At 38.1% G+C, this 19,007-nt stretch overlaps 1 protein-coding gene across 2 annotated transcripts in view; it reads left to right on the top strand.

Annotated features, from left to right (window-relative positions):
* LOC109063240 (cAMP-specific 3',5'-cyclic phosphodiesterase 4B-like) overlaps positions 1-19,007 on the top strand; it is a 164,814-nt gene that overhangs the window by 11,810 nt on the left and 133,997 nt on the right. The window contains exon 1 of one of the 2 annotated variants that reach the window (XM_042725962.1): positions 15,212-15,601. The exons of the other annotated variant lie outside the window; for it this stretch is intronic. The gene's annotated coding sequence lies outside the window, so the exon portion shown is untranslated. Of the gene's footprint in view, positions 1-15,211; positions 15,602-19,007 lie in introns of those variants that run through there. 2 annotated transcript variants of the gene reach the window in all.

Genomic DNA, 19,007 nt, shown 5'->3' with positions numbered 1-19,007 from the left:
CCACTTCGATCGGCGAGGTGTTTAGCTGAAGACATCGTCGATCGCTGGAGATACAAAGGCAGAAGAAGCAGACAAACACAGCAAACAACAAGACAACACCTCCATGACAGTTACTGTACTGGTGCAGGCATCAGGTTATTTAGGTACACGTGGTTAAGTTCCATTAGTCAATGTAGTTTAGTACATTGAGGATAATTTAGATCATTTTGGAAATCATTGTTTTATTTTGATTGGCCAATCAAATTTGTGGTTAACTTTGTTTAGTTCTTCTAGGTTGTCTTAATTTAAAACATTTACCATTAATTTTCTAGTAACATCATTTGCAATGAAATGAGTTGACCTATCGTGCATGGAGCTCTCTGGTTTCCATTCAGTTTAGAGTGGCTGGTGGATATTAGGTGTGGTGAGTCAATCCTAATATCAGACCTTCGACCCTTGCAAGGTGTCTAGGTGTTTCACCTACTCAGGAAAGAGGGGAAGGAGAAGGATAGGTAAAAGAAGAACAAAACAAAACAAAAAAAAAGGCTGCTGTGGGTTTTCCTAGCATGGCTTACAACTACTTTTGAACTAGGATGTTATGTGCAGCTAGTGTGTCATGTACCTTAACTTAGTGTCAGGTGTTATAACCTATTGTGAGGATGGCTGCATGTTTCTTTATGGAGGGTATATGTAACTTTGTTACACTAAAATTTGGACATTCTACCTGTGGGAAGAATATGTTTGTTGAATGTGTTATCAGTAGATGTGGTTACCTCTGGGTGTAGGTAATGTTGTGTGTGTTGACTCAAGCATGACTCAACTTTGTGGTCATAAGTGTGAAACTGGTCTTGAAGGAACTCTTTCAGTTGTCTCATGACTTGTTCCATGTCTTCTGATGGTAAGCTGTCATGTTCTTGTGAATACTCAGCACTGTGCATGTCTGAGTGGTGCTGTGGTGGGTTTCGTTGTCGCTTACCCACATGAGTTGCTCTTGGATGAGTCAGGTGATTACCTTTGGATGTCTGTTTAGGTTTCCAGTTGATCTTATCCTTTTGGTTTCTTGAGAAGCGTGGCTGGTCCCATGGATTTTTCCAGCGGCTGGGCTGAAAGTGGTTGTGGACATGGGTGTCACTTTCTCTGTGCTCTTGATGGAAGACTCTGGTGTTGTGATGCCACTGGGTGTCGTTCAGTGCAAGGCTTGAGTCTTTGTTGACAGAGTTCAAGAGTGTGGAGGTCTTGTTACCTTTCTTTGAGTCCATCTTCTGCTTGTTATAGGCCTTCTGTGTTAGGTCACGCAACTGTTGGATGGTCATGGAGTGTGGACAGGCCATGACACCTAGATGGTGGCTGACTCCAGGGTGCAGATTCTTTAGGAAGAGGCTTTTGAAGTTCACATCCTCTTCAAGGTCAGGCTTGTTGTGTGCACCAAAGTAGGCTTGTCGGAGTCGGTTGTAGTAAGCTTGTGGAGTCTCTTGTCGACCTTGTTTGGTTTCCAGGGCAGTCAACAGTCCATGTTCAGACTCTGGGTCTGTAAACTCTTTAATCAGGACCTCACAAAGTCGCTGGTAGTTTGACTTTGTTTGACTGGGCTGTCGATCTAGGAAGTTTCGTACCTCAGGACTGGACGTGGCTCTAATGATGTATAACCTGTCTCTGTCAGTCACATGAGGTCTCATTTCCAGATGAAATTCGATATCTTGCAGGTAAGCCTGGATGTCGTGGCCCTCTGTGGAGTTCGGGTTGAACCTGCTGATGTTTTCAGACAGCTTGTTGAGGTCTTTGATGGTCATCCCGTGTTCAGCTCTAAGGTCTTGGACGGGAGGTTTTCCTTCGTTGGCAGGACAGGGTTGTGTGGCGAAGGCAGGTGAGGTTTTGGGTTGTGGGCCTTCGCTCCTTTCGTAATATGCCAGTTCTTGGATATGGGACTCTGCTCTGCTCAGCAGTGATGAGGCTAAGAGATGTTTCTCTTTCCTTGGCTCTTGTTTCTGCTTGTAAGCATACTGGAGTTCTTTTCTGACCATGTAGAGCTCATCGTTGGTATCGTCTAGTTGTTGGGTCAGATTGTCCATTTCAGGTCTGTACCTTTCAAGGTGGTCTTTCAAAGCACTGATTTCAGAATTCTTGTCTCTGATGTCGTTCTTGGTTTTCTCTAGTAGCTGTTCGGCATACTGGAGTCTGTTTAAAAGGTCTCTCTGGGCAGCTGTTGCATGTTGCTGGTTGAGCTGAGCTGCTGCCAGGGCTGCTTGGAGCTTAACTTGTTCCGTTGTTTCCTGCTCCCTCTCGTTGGGTGCTTTGAGTTGATCTTGGACTTTCACTTCCAGCTTGTCTATGCGACGTTGAGCACGTGTCAGCTCCTCTTGAAGGTGGGTGATGTGCTTGTCGCTCAGTTTCAGCTGGGTTGTGAAGGCATAGCTTAGGGAGCTGGTGATCTTGACTAGCTCCTCGTGGTTGTTGTTCTGGCTTGAATCTTGTGTCAGGAATCTTCTCAGGATTAGGATTATTATTAAAAATAATAACAGTTCAAATGTCTTGGGGGTGAGGCTGTCGGTCATGCCTCTCAGCCAAGTGTTCATATCTTCCCCATGGGTGATGGGGTCTGCAGTCTGTGGCATGTTGGCACGCTGGGGAGAAGAGAGACTGACACAGATCTGTGTGGAGTAGAAGCCTATGTGTGGTGGGACAACTAAGTGTTGTGTCAGTGACTGTGAACCACTAGTGAAGTGTGGTGATGACTGTGTTGGTCTCAGGGTGTCTAAGTACACTAGAGATGCGAAGACTTTGTCACTCTAATGAGGAAGAGGAAAAAGAGAGAAAGAGGTGAAAAACAAATTCAATCACAAGCAACAATTTCTGTTTTTCAAATGAGGAAAATTAATTTTCTCAATTAAATGTTATCAAGAAGGTAAACAATATTATTAAATCTCTTGTTTTGGACAAAAGAATACAATAATAATGCTGATATCTCTTTCCTTAGTCTGACAGGATTGACACCATACACCTTACAGTTGGACCGCTCATCAGGGAGGCTGCGAAGGCGACAGTTGTTCAACACGTATCTCTATTAAATTGATCTCAGCGTTGGATGAGATGCTAAAACTTGGATTGCGTTTCCAAATGTAGGGAGGTTAGGAAGAACAAAGGAGAGGTTGATTACAATCAAATTCATAAGGGTGATTCGTCTTCTTTGACAAGATTGTGTATTTCATTCACTTAGAATTGATTGATGGTTCTTACATGTCCCTACAAATGTTAAAAGTGAAGAGGAAAGGAGAGAGGGGACGGAGATGGTAAGTCTCAGTAGAGGTTATCTCAACTACGAGGAGAGCGTTGTTTTAGTTGCTGCACAACTAATCAAACAAAATAAACTTTAAGTGAAAGTGAGTTGTCTTTCTAATTTATTTGAACTCGTAGTGAGGGATAACAATGTCTCCTTTTAGGGCTCAGGTGTGTCGTTCCCAAGCTAGGATACACAGAAATTTAAAAGTAATAAATGGGCAAAATAAGCAAAAATTTAATTAAAGGAGAAAATCTATAAATAAAACAATAGTGGTTAAGTGTATAACCAAAATAGGAAGCAAGAAGGGTTAAACGCAATAAAATAAGTACAAGTCTGAATAGAATGTATTCAGATGGGTAATAAATAAATTAGGTAGAACAAGTTTACTTAAACTTTCAAAGTTCAAGTGTTGTTCGTACCTAAAATAATTAGGCCCAAAAAGAATACTAGAAGTTATGATCATATGAAATGATCTAAGAGGGAAAATTGGAATGATTCCAAATAAATTTAATGTTTCAATTAAATTTGGATTTGACACAATTAATAATTGTGATTTAGTATTTCCCTTTCTAGTAAAATGCCAATAAATGGTATCTGAGAAAAGAGAGAAATAAGAGAGAGAAAGAGACCAACAAGTGTTAGTTGAGATGTCTAAAAGGGTTTAAATCACTTTAGCGTTGCACAAACAGACACTATTCAACCACTGGATGTTAATGCTAACGGCTAACCTTTGAGGCTAGTGGCTTTAGCATAGACTTCAATGTAAATACAACTGTTTCGTTAGCTTAGCAACACCGTGGAGTTTGTTTACATTAGCGTAGATGAGCTGCGCGTGCGCAGTTCAAAGTTGCTCCGGAAGTATGTTAAGACTTCCGTGTCACGGTCGTAACTGTGGCACACCAAAACAAACTCTAGTGGACAAGCACATGAATCATTGCATTGCAAGTACAGTTAAGCATGTTACATGAAATGTCGGCGCATTTCAACACTGTACAAAATAACAACACCGCGTTTAGATGGTTTTGCGATGTGGCGCTTAAACTCTCAGTTCGTACAGAGTTAACTTTAACTTAATTCAAATAGCAGCTTCTTGCTGTAGTTAAGGGAAATGTGAGGGCGATCTAGGGGGATATGGTTATTAGTGTATAGTTTGTTTTGAAATATACGTGAAAGTTTCTGTTTTTATTGGCTGTTGGGAAAAAGTTTTTATTTGCTTTTTGTAGATTTTTAAAAGTTACTTTATCACTCGGACACACGCAGTGTTAAGCGAGATTGCATTCACTTTGTGAACAGGGAAACATTATTCTCTAATATTAACCCAGGAAGTCGAATAGCATCTGATTCAGCAGTGGAACACGCACTGGCAATCAAGCTATGAATAACGAGGCTTTGATAAATAGATTGAGGAACACGCTCAAAACTATTCTTTATTCACTGATTTATTTCCCTTTGAATTAACGTTACAGCAGTTTAGCTCCGTTCAGTTAACGGTGACTGAGATTCCCTGCCGGGAGTATAGCTTTTGAGATTTTTTGAGAGGCACCGGAACACGCAGTGAAATCAATTTAGCTATAAACAAGGCATTACAAAAATGAGGAACACGCTCAATTTCTACCTTATTGTACGATCTCAGACGTTAACTTTAAGTTCACTTACTGCCGTTTAACAATGAAGAGGCGGACTTGATTTACAGCCTCCTCTGCGTTCATTCTATTCAAGCGGTCGCGCGCTGCTTACGTCACGGGTCACACACACACACACGTCTCGACTCAGAAGCTTCTCATCTTTCATCCGCAGCAAAAGAAAAGATTAAATAACTTGGTTTATGCTCACAATTTAGATTAAACTGCCCGCAAAATTCTCCACCATAATACTGTAAGGGAAACAGGTCAATTTAGCTCAAAGGGAATCATTTAAGATTTTAAAGGGAATTTGAACAGAATCACTGTTTCACGGCTGATCACTGAGACGGCCAGCGATTCACTGAACGAGCCGTATAACATCAAATCTGCGCTGGATATTAATATCCAAAGTATAGTGAAAACACTATTAATTAGCACAGTAACAAGATCGGCAGTTTAAGACATTAACTTGTGAGCACAAAACACAAGATACTTCTCTTTTCAATATAAATAAGGCTTTATTAGATAAATCTAAGACATATAAACTAATCTAACACATAAGCACACGCACTCACACATTCATACAAGTTGCAGGAGGATAGAACGTTAGGAAAGAATGAGTTTAAGAGAATGAGAATGTGAAATCCCAAGTTTACATCAATACGTGAAATTGCATAGACATGAACAACCATTTAATCACTTAATTAACCCTCGCACTGAGTTCCTCAATGAGGTTAAAATTATATTAGATAACACCAGTACAGATGTGAGTCTGTAGGTTACTTGCGTTGCCTGTTTAACGGGGTTCCCTTTTGTTGTCGCTGAAAAGGGGGTTTCCCGAAGTTGCTGATTGGCTGGAAGTTCAGTAGTCGTTGAAGTGACGTCTTGGGAAGCCCGTGGTTGGGCGTAGGCTGAAGATGCGGAGTTGTGGGCTGGCTGAAGTTGAACGGGCACTCGAGGTCAGACTCGGAGACACGGCGTTACAAAACTTAACTCAGAACACGAAACTCTCAAACGGAAAAAAGAAAAAAGTAAAGTTTGACGAGACTAGGTGGTGTTTCTTCTCATCGTGGCTAAGTAGCAGCAGGCGTGCAGGCCGAAGCACGCTGGAACGGCGCTCGAAGAACGCTAAAAGTGATGACAAAGCATGACTAAAAGCAGGCTAAAAGCCGGCATGACTGATAGCAAAAGCTTGACAAAAGCTAAAAGCTAAAAGCATGACTAAAAGCTTAAACTACAAGCAAAGCTAAAAGCCGGCATGACTGATAGCAAAAGCTTGACAAAAGCTAAAAGCTTAAACTACAAGCAAAATTTGATGGTGTCCTGAGTATTTAAACTGGCCTTTTGGCCACACCTCAAATGTTGTCTTGACCAATTAGATACTGTCTTTTCTCAGGGTGTTGCATTTGTCTGTCCCACCCATTCATAAATCATATGTTATCTTATCAAGCTCGTGGTCCGAATTTTCCCGCTCTTGCAGGGTATAATTTGGACATGATTCCTATAACAAGAATATGATACATTTGACAAATAACTAATGGTCAGAAACGTTTCAAGCAAGAATATTCGAACACACACATACTAAACATGAATATGATCCCTTAAGCTATTCAAGAGTTATTTAAAAAGACATACACAATAAGTGATTAGAAACATTTAAATCAAATGTGTCGGTTACATAAATGATATGGAGTTAAGCAATGGACTGATATCCATTTAGAAGTCTTTTTTGAGTTCATTTTGGTGCATATATGCATTGGAAGGCATTCTCTGTGCCATTCTGGGGAGTAAGGATATGTCCTGTGGAGACCAGAGGGGTTAACAGGTCTCCTTAGGAATTTCAGTCTGGTTTTGCTAGGTGGGGGGAAGTCAATCCAACGATCTTGTTTTCTCTGTCATGGCTTTACATGTGAGTGTCATACTGTCCATCTCTTCGATTACTTGCCCCAAATTAGACAATCTCTTCTTCGAATTGAAATTGTCAATAATTGTTCTAATGGTGTTAATGTTGAAAGCTGTTCTGTGAAAGAGTTGGTCGGTTATCAGACTGTGGTGCTGGGAGTTGATTTACAACATCCTGCCTTTCTGTGGAATTCGGCTCATGTTTCAACCAGGCTCCCGATCGAATCTTTAATTTGTCTGGTTCACGCTATAATATGAAGAAATTTTCTGTATTCATTTTCAGGGTGTTGTATCTGTATTTGGTATTATGCATTGCATTGTGTTTTTAATGAAATGTCCGTAAACATAAAGTAAAAGGTAATGGTAATTTCCCCCTAAAACATCATCTGTTTTTCTTCAATTTTTCTTAATTACAGTGTATAAATTGGTCTTCTAATATATAGCAACCTTTATACTTTAGGAACGGAGGTCTCTTTGAAGGGGATCATTATATTCTGGGGTCTTTGGCACCAAACAGTCTGAAACCTCTTATTCGAACTGCCTGAGTGTAGACTTCTATTAAACTGAGTCTACTTTCTGTTTTTCACTGGCCACTGAAGCTTGAATCCTTGGAAGAGTCTCTAACACTAGGACTCCCATTCATATTCATTAGCTTCTGCTGCTGAGGTGAATAATATCAGCACGATATGATTGAATGGCTGTGTTTGGGCAGCCAAATGACTCATTAATGATGACCGCACCGCACAGTGGTTAGCTCAAGTGCAAGAATAAATGATAGACAGAACAAAAGGAGGGTGACTTGTGAAGGGGGAAAGGAAATGGAGAGGATGGCAAGAACAGCAAAATGGCTTATTAACAAAGTAAGATGAATAAATGATTCCAGGGTGTATGTGGATGAAAAAAGGCTTTTAGTTGGAAGAGAACAGGATCATGAGAGGATAGAAGGATGAGAGGAGAAGTTCCGACGAGGAGAAGGAGAGGGAGTGAAGAAAGGGAGATAAGTGGTATAAAGAAAGCAGAGAATCAGGAGATACAGTTGAGAGGTGAATGTGAGGAGGAGAGTGATATTGAAAAGACAAGAGTGGTAATTGACAGATCTAGAGGAAGTAATGGAACATGTTTCATAAAGGAACATGGTGGACAGATGTGAATAGAATCTAAATCTAAAAGAATATGGTTGAAAGGAATAAGAGAAAGGTGGGTATATATATTGAAGAGGAATGGTTTTAGGGATGGGCGATATGATCAAAATCTTATATCATGATATGAGTAATTTTATTTCATGGTAACTATATATCACACAGTATAGGTTTTTTTTTGTTTGTTTGTTTGTTTGTTTGTTTTTTGCTTTCAGCAAGGTCTTTATAATATATATTTTTTTGATACCATAGAAATTTTATAATTCTTGTCTCCTGTGTCAATATCACAAAAAACTAATACTAGATAAAAAAATAAAAATAAAAAAGCTCACTGAAAAGAAGTAAACTTTCAGTGATTAAATAAGGTTTTCTGTCTTTTGTTATTTGTTTAACATGAACGACAGACACTGCTGTTACTTTAAGAGCTGCCCAATATACTGTTACATGTTTTCTTTGTTTGCTTTCACTTAAGACCTACTGTGTTTGTGAGAATGCTTGCAAAGGCAGGCATTTTGACACATAAGAGTGTGTATTTAACCGTTCAAGGCCTATAAAGTGGCAAAAATAGCTCCGTTGAATACAACTTATGAGCACTGTCTTCACGTGCTGCACACCTCTCTGACAGCACTTAGAAACACAGTATACAGTATAATGCTTAATAACATGTGCAAGCAATAAGTTTTCGTGACCATGTAGCACAGCAACGTCACGTGAGCATGATAGAGACGATAGTCGAAAATGGGTGCACGATAATTATCGGCCGATAATTAATGCGCATCTCGTTGTTAACTGACAAGCTGCGCAAATCCATGCTGATAATGAACGTAGATTTGCGCAGCTTGTCAGTTAACAACGGCTCTGTGTAGTAACAGCTGCTCTATGTGAAATCATGCACCTGATGGAATTTACCACTGATTAGAGAGCAGGCTTTAATGACGAGATGCTCATTAATTATCAGCCGATATTTATTATGCACCCCTAGTCGAAAATCTTTACCAATTGACAAATTTCTACTGGTTAATCATGTTTACCAGTGTATCATCCACCCCCAGTTGGACTATATATAATATTACCACTCATATGTATTCATATTGGATGAAATCATAATTTATGCATGTTTTCACATGAGCTATGATGAGGCATGGTAAACAATTGGATTTTCCTTCTATTTCATAAACAAAATTCCCACATGTCAATGACACACACATGGCTGGCAGATGATAAGGCTGGGGGAGGGGGATGCTGGGGAATCACTCTTTGCTGAGGTGCATCCCACTCTAATAGAACATTCTGTTTATCAAATGATGTTAATTAGCCTTGTCCTGATGTGTGATCCGCTTCTCTCTCAGTTCTATTAATTCACTTAATCAGCAGGCTGAGACTTCACACCTCTAGCTACATTGTTTGGAAGAAATTGAATATAGCACTACAAAATGTTATTTCCATGTCATCATATTTAATATTATCCCCTCTCTCACTTTTTCCTCATGTGTGTGCTCCTAGGATGATTATTCATTATTAATCACAGTGGCATGCCAGGGTTTATTACATTATTGCTTTCTTCTGACATCAGGAAGCACTCGCTACTTTGAAGGCTTGTTTTAATAGTTTGGCAGGCTGAGTGAGGTTGGAGATTTCCTAGCCTTAAGTGTCCTTATAAATGATGGTATGTCATGAAATTTGTGTAACGGAGGGGAATCTGTAATTTTAAAGTAATCCCACTTATTTATGCTGTTGAATATTTCAGGAAGTGTAGAAATGTAAATGTGCAGTTAAGAAGCTATTTAAATTTTTTTAATTATTTGTTGGTTCATTTATATTAACCCCTAAATGTTTTATTTATTTATTTATTTTTTAATTTTTAATATTTTATCAAATGTTTAGGAAGGGACCTCATGCATGAGGGGTCCTTATTTTTAAGAAATGTATTAAAAACATGATCAAGTGATCTAGTATTAAACCCTGGCATCAGCAGTAATATGGCAGGACAGATACAAATGAAAACAAAATATTACATTACAACGTTACAAAAACATTACTTTTTTTAGTTTGTTTTCTCAATATTTTTCTTTCTTTTTAATTTTTTTCTGTTAGGGGAAATTCCTATTAAGCAATAAGTAATATTTTTGACTAAAATAAAACCAGTTATTTAGATATTATATACATTTTTAACACCATTACGGTGAAACCAATCACATTAAGTCAAAGTTTGGAAAGACCACATCTGGATTATCCCACTGCTGTGCTTTAGAGATTCTTTGGTTTTTTTTTTTGGTTGGCTTTCCATATGTGCATGCAAGCATTTTTCTTTCAAACCACATATTTAGAATAAAAAGTGCAATTACTCATTCAGGTGCATAAGCAAGTATTACATTTACTATTATGCCCTGTTTAGCAGCTCAAAATGAATGCTCTTTAGGCATTGCCTGGTACGCGTTTGAATATGTAAATGATAGTAGCACTAAACGGAGACTGATGCATGGTGATGTAAGAGTGATGAGTCATGCCTCAGGGTCGAGCGAGCAGTTGTTGCGGTGATGGCCTCTGATTTGGGTGGGAGGCTGTACTGTGGCTGCTCACGCCTCTTCCATCAGATGAGTAACACCACCCCACTGGGTAAATAGTACTGATGCTCAAGTACGGCTGCTTCAGCGGATGCCAAGAAGCTCTAGTGAAGTAAACCTACAGTCATCGACTCATCGTAATGCAGTCCTCAGAGTTAAAATCCAAAAATGGAGATTTAATAAAAAAGACACTGAAGGTCACCTCCCAGCATTAGGCAAGTGTGTATGTGTATATATACATACATACATATGTTTTTTCTTACATTGTTGGGACCAAATTTCAACAGTCCCCACAAGGCAAATTACTGATATAGTTCATCTAAAAGCAAAATTCTGTCATAATTTACTCACCTAAATGTGGTTCCTATCTATTACTGTCTTCTGTGGAACACAATAAGGATGTTTTCAACAACCAACATAATAAAATGTTTACATTTACATTTAATCATTTAGTAGACGCTTTTATCCAAAGCGACTTACAAATGAGAACAATAGAAGCAATCAGACCAGCGAGAGAACAACAACAGTATACAAGTGCCATGACAAGTCTCAGTTAGTCTAGCACAGAACACGTAGCTGTTTTTTTTTTTTTTCAAGATTAGAATAGAATAGAAAAGAAAAGGTAAGTGCTAGTATTAGTTGGTCAAGTGCTGGTCGAAAAAGATGTGTCTTTAGATGTTTTTTGAAGATGAGTAAAGACTCTGGCACAGTCCAGGAAAAGGTCCGTGAGAGTGATTTTGAACCTCTTTGGGATGGTGCCACAAGGCGCTGTTCACATGCAGAACGCAAGCTTCTGGAGGGCACTTAAGTTTGAACTAGTGAGTTTAAGTATATTGGTGCCGCGCCAAGTGGTCATCTTGTAGGCAAGCATCAGTACCTTGAATTTGATGCGAGCAGCTCCTGGTAGCCAGTGTAACCTGATGAGGAGTGGAGTAACATGAGCTTTTTTTGGCTCATTGAAGACAACTCTCGTTGCTGCATTCTGGATCAATTGCAGAGGCTTGATAGGACATGCAGGAAATCCCGCCAAGAGAACATTTCAATAGTCCAGTTTGGAGAGAACAAGACCTTAGACAAGAAGTTGTGTTGCTTGCTTTGACAGGAAGGGTCCGATCTTCCTAATGTTGTATAAGGCAAATCTGCAGGACAGGGTCATTGTAGCAATATGGTCTGTGAAGCTTAACTGATGATCGATCACAACTCCTAGGTTTCTGGCTGTCCTGGAAGGAGTTATGGTTGACAAACCCAGCTGTATAGAGTAGTTGTGATGAAACGATGGGTTAGCTAGAACCACAAGCAGTTCTGTCTTAGTAAGGTTGAGTTGAAGGTGATGGTCCTTCATCCAGCTAGAAATGTCTCTCAGACAGGCTGCAATGCGAGCAGCTACCGTCGGATCATCTGGTTGGAATGAGAAGTAGAGTTGAGTGTCATCAGCATAGCAGTGATAAGAAAAGCCATGCTTCTGAATGACAGATCCTAATGACGTCATGCAGATGCAGAAGAGAAGTGGTCCAAGCACTGAGCCTTGAGGAACCCTAGTAGCAAGAAGTTGTGACTTAGAAATCTCACCCCTCCAAGACACCCTGAAGGACCTACCTGAGAGGTAGGACTTAAACCACAGGAGTGCGGTTCCAGAGATGCCCATCTTTCTGAGGGTGGACAGGAGAATCTGGTGGTCAAATTCATGATTATCTGTTTTGAATAAAACTGCTTTTAGTGCCACTCATTGGACATTTCACTTCGGAAGTGACATGAAAAGTGCATGAAACAACATATTATTTTGCAGAAAGGTCACCACTGACATGCTTTTTATTTGTATTTTTTTCCAGTGAGCCTGGGTTGGACAAAACCTTCTTTTGAATATGTCCTTATTTAAAAAAATAATATAAAAAGAAAGTATTTATTAATTTTTATTTTAAAAGTGTAGAAGGTTTTCTGTTTAGGTTTAGGCTTAAATTATGGTATTTATAACCAGATGTATGAAAACAATGGAAGTCTATAGAATGCCCCATTTAGCCAAGCATGAGTGTGTATTTCAGTAAAGTTTTCATCACTTCAAGACAGAAATAATGTTTTCTGAAAAAAGCATGTTCCTTCTTTAGTTTTCAGAAAGATTTAAGAAATGCATCAGTATTTTGCTATGACCTACAGTATGTTCTGCTGCTATTTCAGTGAACTTTGTAAACACATGTAAAAACAAATCTTGATTTCTAATCTAAACAAGGCCTCTGTGGGGGTGATTAATTGCTAGGCTAATTGCTGGTTGGTTTCTAATGAGAAGACAGTGCTGGTGTTACAGTGTGTGTAATTGTGTCCTCGGGGACCCTGATATCCTCCTGCTCTGTCTTGAGTTAATGTGATGTGTCTGAGAAATCGAATGCTGTCTTATTTGTCAAGCTCCATCTGTCTACAGTGTCAGTGTGCCACAGGGTGAGAAGATTTCTGAATAGATGTACTTGTCCACAAGCATTTATAAGTGGACTAGAGGTTTAGATGGACAATACACAAACATATCATTTATTGTACCTATAAAGCATTTTCACATTGCCACTAAAATAGATGCTTTAGTAAAATGTGGGCCATACATGTTTATGCACGAAAGCTTGACCATATTAAACATCTGTGTGCCATTTTTATCATCTGAGTTTTGAGTGAATGTGTGTGCATGAGAGAAAGAGAGTGTGCATGTGAAAAACCCTGTCATTCGGACACAGGATAGCAGATGGTCTTGTTTCTTAATCATGGTCATGGTGCTTAAGCTCTAAATCCTCAGTGGAACAATGCAACCAGGCTTAAGCTTTAGACTTTGCCTGACCACCTCAAACACCCACCTTTAGTTACTGACACATTCTCTGGCCTTGTCCCAATTCCCTGAGCGGTCACCAGCCATCAGTATCAATGCTTTATTGCTAAGTAGAGCTAAGTTCATAAAGGTTTAACTACATTGCAATTACTGTGTGCTTTCAACGTCTGGAAGATTCCTTAGTGTCTTGTCAGCCAAATTAAATGCTCATGATGAAATTTCTAATGGATGACCTTGCATAATTTCATAATCATGTGGATCATTTAGCTGTTCATTCATTTCGTCATCGCCACTGAAAACTGTCCAGACTGTTTCATCCGTATTCTGTACATTTTAGATATGTAGACATTCAAATCCATTTAATAATCTGACATTGCAGGGTGTATAGTTTAAGATGACTGTTGTTGTTAGATGTTTTATGTACTTGTACATCAGCCTAATTGGACATTCACAAGTTACAGAATTCAAACTTTCATCTACTTTTGTTCACTTGTGTGACTTTACAGGTAAGTCAGGAAATTCAATTCAGTATTATTTTTTGTAATTACTGTCGTGATTACAGTGGATAGCAACTCACGTGCATTTGGTGTTGCCGTAAAGCAATTTCGTACCCGCTTACTAAACTCCAAGAACATACTATACCATTCACCGTATTCGTCATTTGTCATTGTATTATTAGAACATGATTTTGAATCTGACATTTCAAAGTAAAAAACTTACAGTTGCTGTAATAGTAGGTAATGTACTGGCCAACAACCACCATATAAATAAGCGATTTCCCATATTAATGTGTGAAAACAACAAGTTTGTCATAAAAAATTAACTTGAGATAAGATGAAGTAAACTAAATACTGCAGTACTTGGGGTTAAATAATTTAAACAATTATGAGAGTCAGTGTAATTAAACTATGTCAGCTTGACAGCTGGAATCGACAGAGTATGGAAACTGACATCCTCTTCATATCCAACCCATCGTGTGTTGCATTGTTGTCTTTTTGACCACTCTGTGTGCAAGTACAGTATATTCAACAAACTGTCTGTTTTTGCAAAGCTGATTTATAAAAGCTCTTGGAAAAACTGTGACAAGACCAGCACTGCTCATCACATGACTCTACATTGTGAATCAGGGCTAGCGGTCACATTGGGAAGTGTGTCACAAGGACAGTCTCAGAAAAGGTTTTGAGTCGAAAGTCAAAACTTGTTTTTTCTAGTGTTGGTTTTAAACGTCCGTTTCAAATCAATATATTTTCATTATTGATTTATTTTCTTTCTTTTTTAAATATCTTTTTTTTTCTAGTTCTGATTAGTTTTCTAGATAACAACGAGTGAACACAATAACACACACTGACATATAGCCTATTCAGGTAGTCAATTGTATTTTAACCAAAAATCTGAACGGTCTTCTCAAGACAAATATTTTCAGGATGGGGAGTTGTCACATAATATAATATAATATAATATAATATAAATATAATATAATATAATATAATATAATTTTTTGTTGATTAAAACTTGTGGTTTTATACATTTTGTTTTTTTATAATTGTTATAATTTTTATAGCAAATGTGTGTTAAATAAATCTCTTTTCCAGAGCAATAATGGTGGAAATGGTCAAGAAATTATATATTTATTTATTTATTTATTTATTTGTTTGCAGCCAATGCTTAAATGCATCCACCTATAATATACAGTAATTGACTTATAGAAATCACCCACCCTAAAAGAAAAGTGACAACTTGCCCCAGTTTCCTGCCTAAATGAGTCATGCAGGAATGGACAAATGTTCTATTTGGACCAATTGCTGGAGACGAACATAAAATAAATGCAGTAAATTGAGCATTCATCCTCCCATCCAGTGACTTAATCACACGCATCCCACGTCTCAGTGTTTATAAGCGCTCTTGTATTGGAGATCCTCCTCTGCTTTGACAGGCACAGTGAACGCTCAGCATAAACGAAAGCACGAGTCTGGTGCGCGTGAAAACCGCCTGCATCTTGCCAAAGCGACACCTAAACCGAATCCCAGCATCTTTTTTTAATGTAGCCTAGTTGGAGAGCTCGTTTCTGCACGGACTCCGTGTACCAGTTCAGACTGTCTGAGCAGCGGTGTTGAAGGACAGAAGCGGAGAGTGTTTCTATAGTGGGACAGAAGATGCTGCTGCTGCTTCTTCATTGACGGCTCTGGTCCGCCTCATGGGTTATACACACAAAAACACAACGGCACAACACTCGTGTTCTTGATCACGAGTTTAAAACGGGATCCCTTTGTGCCTCTTTTGTCTCTCACGTGCAAGAAAGTGGATCCGTATTTGAGGTGAGAATTCTCAGATGCCTGTTCCTGCTTTTGTTCTAACACGGTTGCGTTTATTTTTGTTGCCTTTTTTTTTTTTGTTAGTGTTGTGTTTGTTTGGGTATTGTGTTTTTGAGTTTGGGTGTTGAGGGGTTGGATGTTGGGGTTATTCAGTTATGGATCTATTAAGTTGCTCTACTAGATTTGATACCAATGCGCATAACAGCAGGTTTTATTTACAACAAACACCGTATATTAAAAAAAGTACCATGAACGAGATTTGAGAGCTGTTTTTCTACGATTCTGTCTCCGTTTGTACAGTGCAGCGTTAGTCTTTGTAAGCAAGTGTTAGTTTGGAATCAAAAGAGTTAATTCATAATGGAAAAGCAGGGATGACACGGGGATTTCAAGTAGACTAAAAGAAGACCAGTTGACAGCCGTTGTAAATGGAACGATTTTAAATGAATTTATCTGTAAATTCGGTGTTTTCTCTTATCAACGGAAACGATGTTGGTTTTGCCAGCCGCAAGTAACAGGCTTTTCGAAAGTCGGAGCTTCGCTGTTTTGTCGTTTTACGATCACTCGGAGCGGGTTTCCTTCGCGGTACATGGAAAACCCGGCGTGGAGCTGGAACCGGATGGTAACAGAGAAGGGAGGGAAAATCTCTGTAGACTGAAACAGAGACCGGCTTTAAGTTTATTTGTGGGGTTTGCTGACACAAAAGGGCCAAATTCTTAATGTGCATTCTTATGCAATCTTGTGTTTTCATACAAGCCTACACCATCGAAGTTCAATTCCAGTATTCAAGGACACAAGTTCAAGTTCAAAGAATGCATGAAAGTAGACTACCCTAATGTGTTCTTGATATTAAGGATGCAATGAATGCAGACTTGAGAGAATCAAACCATTAGAAATCCCAGAACTTAGTGCAGGCAGAAGACATACAGGCGCCTGTAAGCTAAAAACTTCTAGCTTTAAACTTCTCACTTCAAGTTCGTAAATACGTGGTGGCTTGTAAAAGTAAACATTTGTCATTTTGTTTGGTGTAATTTTAATAAAGCGATAAAGACATAAAGAAATCCTGCAGTTTTTATTGGCAATTTAAGAAGAATCTTAACATTTACAAAGCACAAGTAATATTACTGTACATGTAATATGGGATTTATAATTTATTTGTATTTTTTGTGTATAATTTAAGTATAAATTGGTAATTATGTGGTAGGTGTGTTATGTGTGTTTTTTTTGTTCTTGTTTCTTTCAGGGTTGTTTCAAGGTAGCCTTCTAAGGAAGAATGCAAGTTTGTTTTATGCAAAACAGCCTAGATGCACACCAAGTAACTGGCCAATGTATGTCTGAAATGTATGTTAATCAATATAGATATATTATTATTTACTATTTTAATTATTGAACTGTTGCATAAAAACAATGAAACCTGCATGCGTTTTACTGAATATCAGCATGACAGATTATCTTGTTCATGTCAAAACCTTATGAAAAGTGATAAAAATTAGCTATTTTAAAACATTTCAGGGTGATTATGCTTTATGATGACTTTGTTATCAAGTAAAATGAAAGGACACACTGTAGCTGAATTGAAGTTTGCTTTAGTAAATGGATTTAAACAACCATTAAAACATTATATGCTTGAATAGGTAAATGATTGTTATGGGGGGAATCTCACTTTCATACAAATTTGTCTAATTCTAGTGTATTTATTGCCATAGGAATTAATCTGATTCACCAGAAATATTTATCTGTCAGATTTATTTTTTAATCTGTTGCATGCACTCAGTATTCAGTTGTATGGCTTTCAGTTTGACTTACTGATCCATGCAAAATGTTTGTTTAAAGTGCCATTATCCATGCAAGAAAATGACTATGATGATAGTAGAAAGAAGTAAGCATTTGTTAAACCTTGTTTTGCTTGTTTTAAGTCTTCATTGCTCGGCCAACAACAGCAGACTGAAGTGCTGTTAGCTGGCAAGGCAGTGAGCCCTGGGAAATACCACCATCCATATCCACATAACGACATTATATTTCCATCTTTGTTTTCTCTGTAGTAAATTGGTGCGTGTGTTTTTTTAATTTATTGATTTTTTAAATATGACCACTTTAGATTGTTTGTGTTTTGAATAATTTCAGTTTCCTCCTTCCGTCCTGTCACATTTATTTCACACATTATCTGCACCATGTATTGTTTTCAATATATATAACATTCCGACACAACTAATAAGAAAATCTGTATTGCTGACATATAAAATATTTATTATCACACAGATATATTTCATATCTTCTGCCTAAACATAATAAAAAAGCAGTTCGGTTCAGCAGTATTAAGGTAATTTCTCAAATAAAATTGTAGAAATGGCAAACATGTCTGATACATTCTTATCATGGCATATCTATGGTGTTTCACAAGGAGCTGTTATGGGTTCAGTTTTGTTCTCACTGCAATTTTTTTTTTAAACCAGCAAAAATAATTTATAAAAATTAAGTTCCTTCAGCAGTTAATCTAGATGAAATAATCACATTTCCTTGTAATTATCACTGTTCACATGAGAGCCCAGATACTCCTTATTAATATTACACATAGGCCTACATTTTCTAGGATGTAATCATCGCAACCTTAATAACTTTAGTTTTCAGTAATTTTTTTTAGAATTGGAAGATCCCTAAATTGATTTATGTGAGACTAATTTATACAAAAAGTCACCTGGTCCCATAAAAATATGTACCTCTGTGCACTTTTTGTGCAACACCGTTTTTACGTACCTTACTGCACGTTTCGCCGTAGTTTCAAAGAGAAATGACCACTGAGTGGCGCTAAAACAGTGGTTCAATTTGTGAACCCTGGCACATTTTTATTATGTTGAAATAGCTACGTATTGCTGTGTTTTTATTATGTTGATATAGGTACGTATTGCTCTGTTTTTATTATGTTGCTCTGGTACGTATTGCAGCGGTTAAGAATTCAAATATCTGGGGACTGTCGCTAAAGTTAATGCTCTGTCGTGTTAGAAAATTGCCCTACTCCAAATCCATCCCTAAACCTACCCGATAGTGTTAACAAATGCAAAACTGATATAAAAACGCATTTGGTGACCCAACCGTGCCATTTCAACTTCCTTTTACACAGATTTGAACTGTTTTGTCAAACCGTGGTTACACGGGATTCGAACTGGAGCTCCTCGCCTCTCAATTATGTCTCTGTACTCCGTGAACTACCAAACAAACCTTCAGTCTATGAAAACCCATAGATATGAAGCTGGATATGTGCGATGCTAACGTTTAAAATCATCAGTTTTAAAATGTACTAGCATAATAATATTGTTTTGAAGTCATAACATGATCTTCTTCAAGTAATTGTGCGGAAATTATAATTGAAACTCTGTAAATTTGTGTGAAGGTTTTATTTAATCTAGTGTTCATT

The sequence above is a fragment of the Cyprinus carpio genome, chromosome B6 (assembly GCF_018340385.1).
Source record: "Cyprinus carpio isolate SPL01 chromosome B6, ASM1834038v1, whole genome shotgun sequence".
Lineage (NCBI taxonomy): Eukaryota > Metazoa > Chordata > Actinopteri > Cypriniformes > Cyprinidae > Cyprinus > Cyprinus carpio.
The sequence above is the reverse complement of the archived record's forward strand: the minus strand, read 5'-3'. Positions and strand labels throughout refer to the sequence as shown.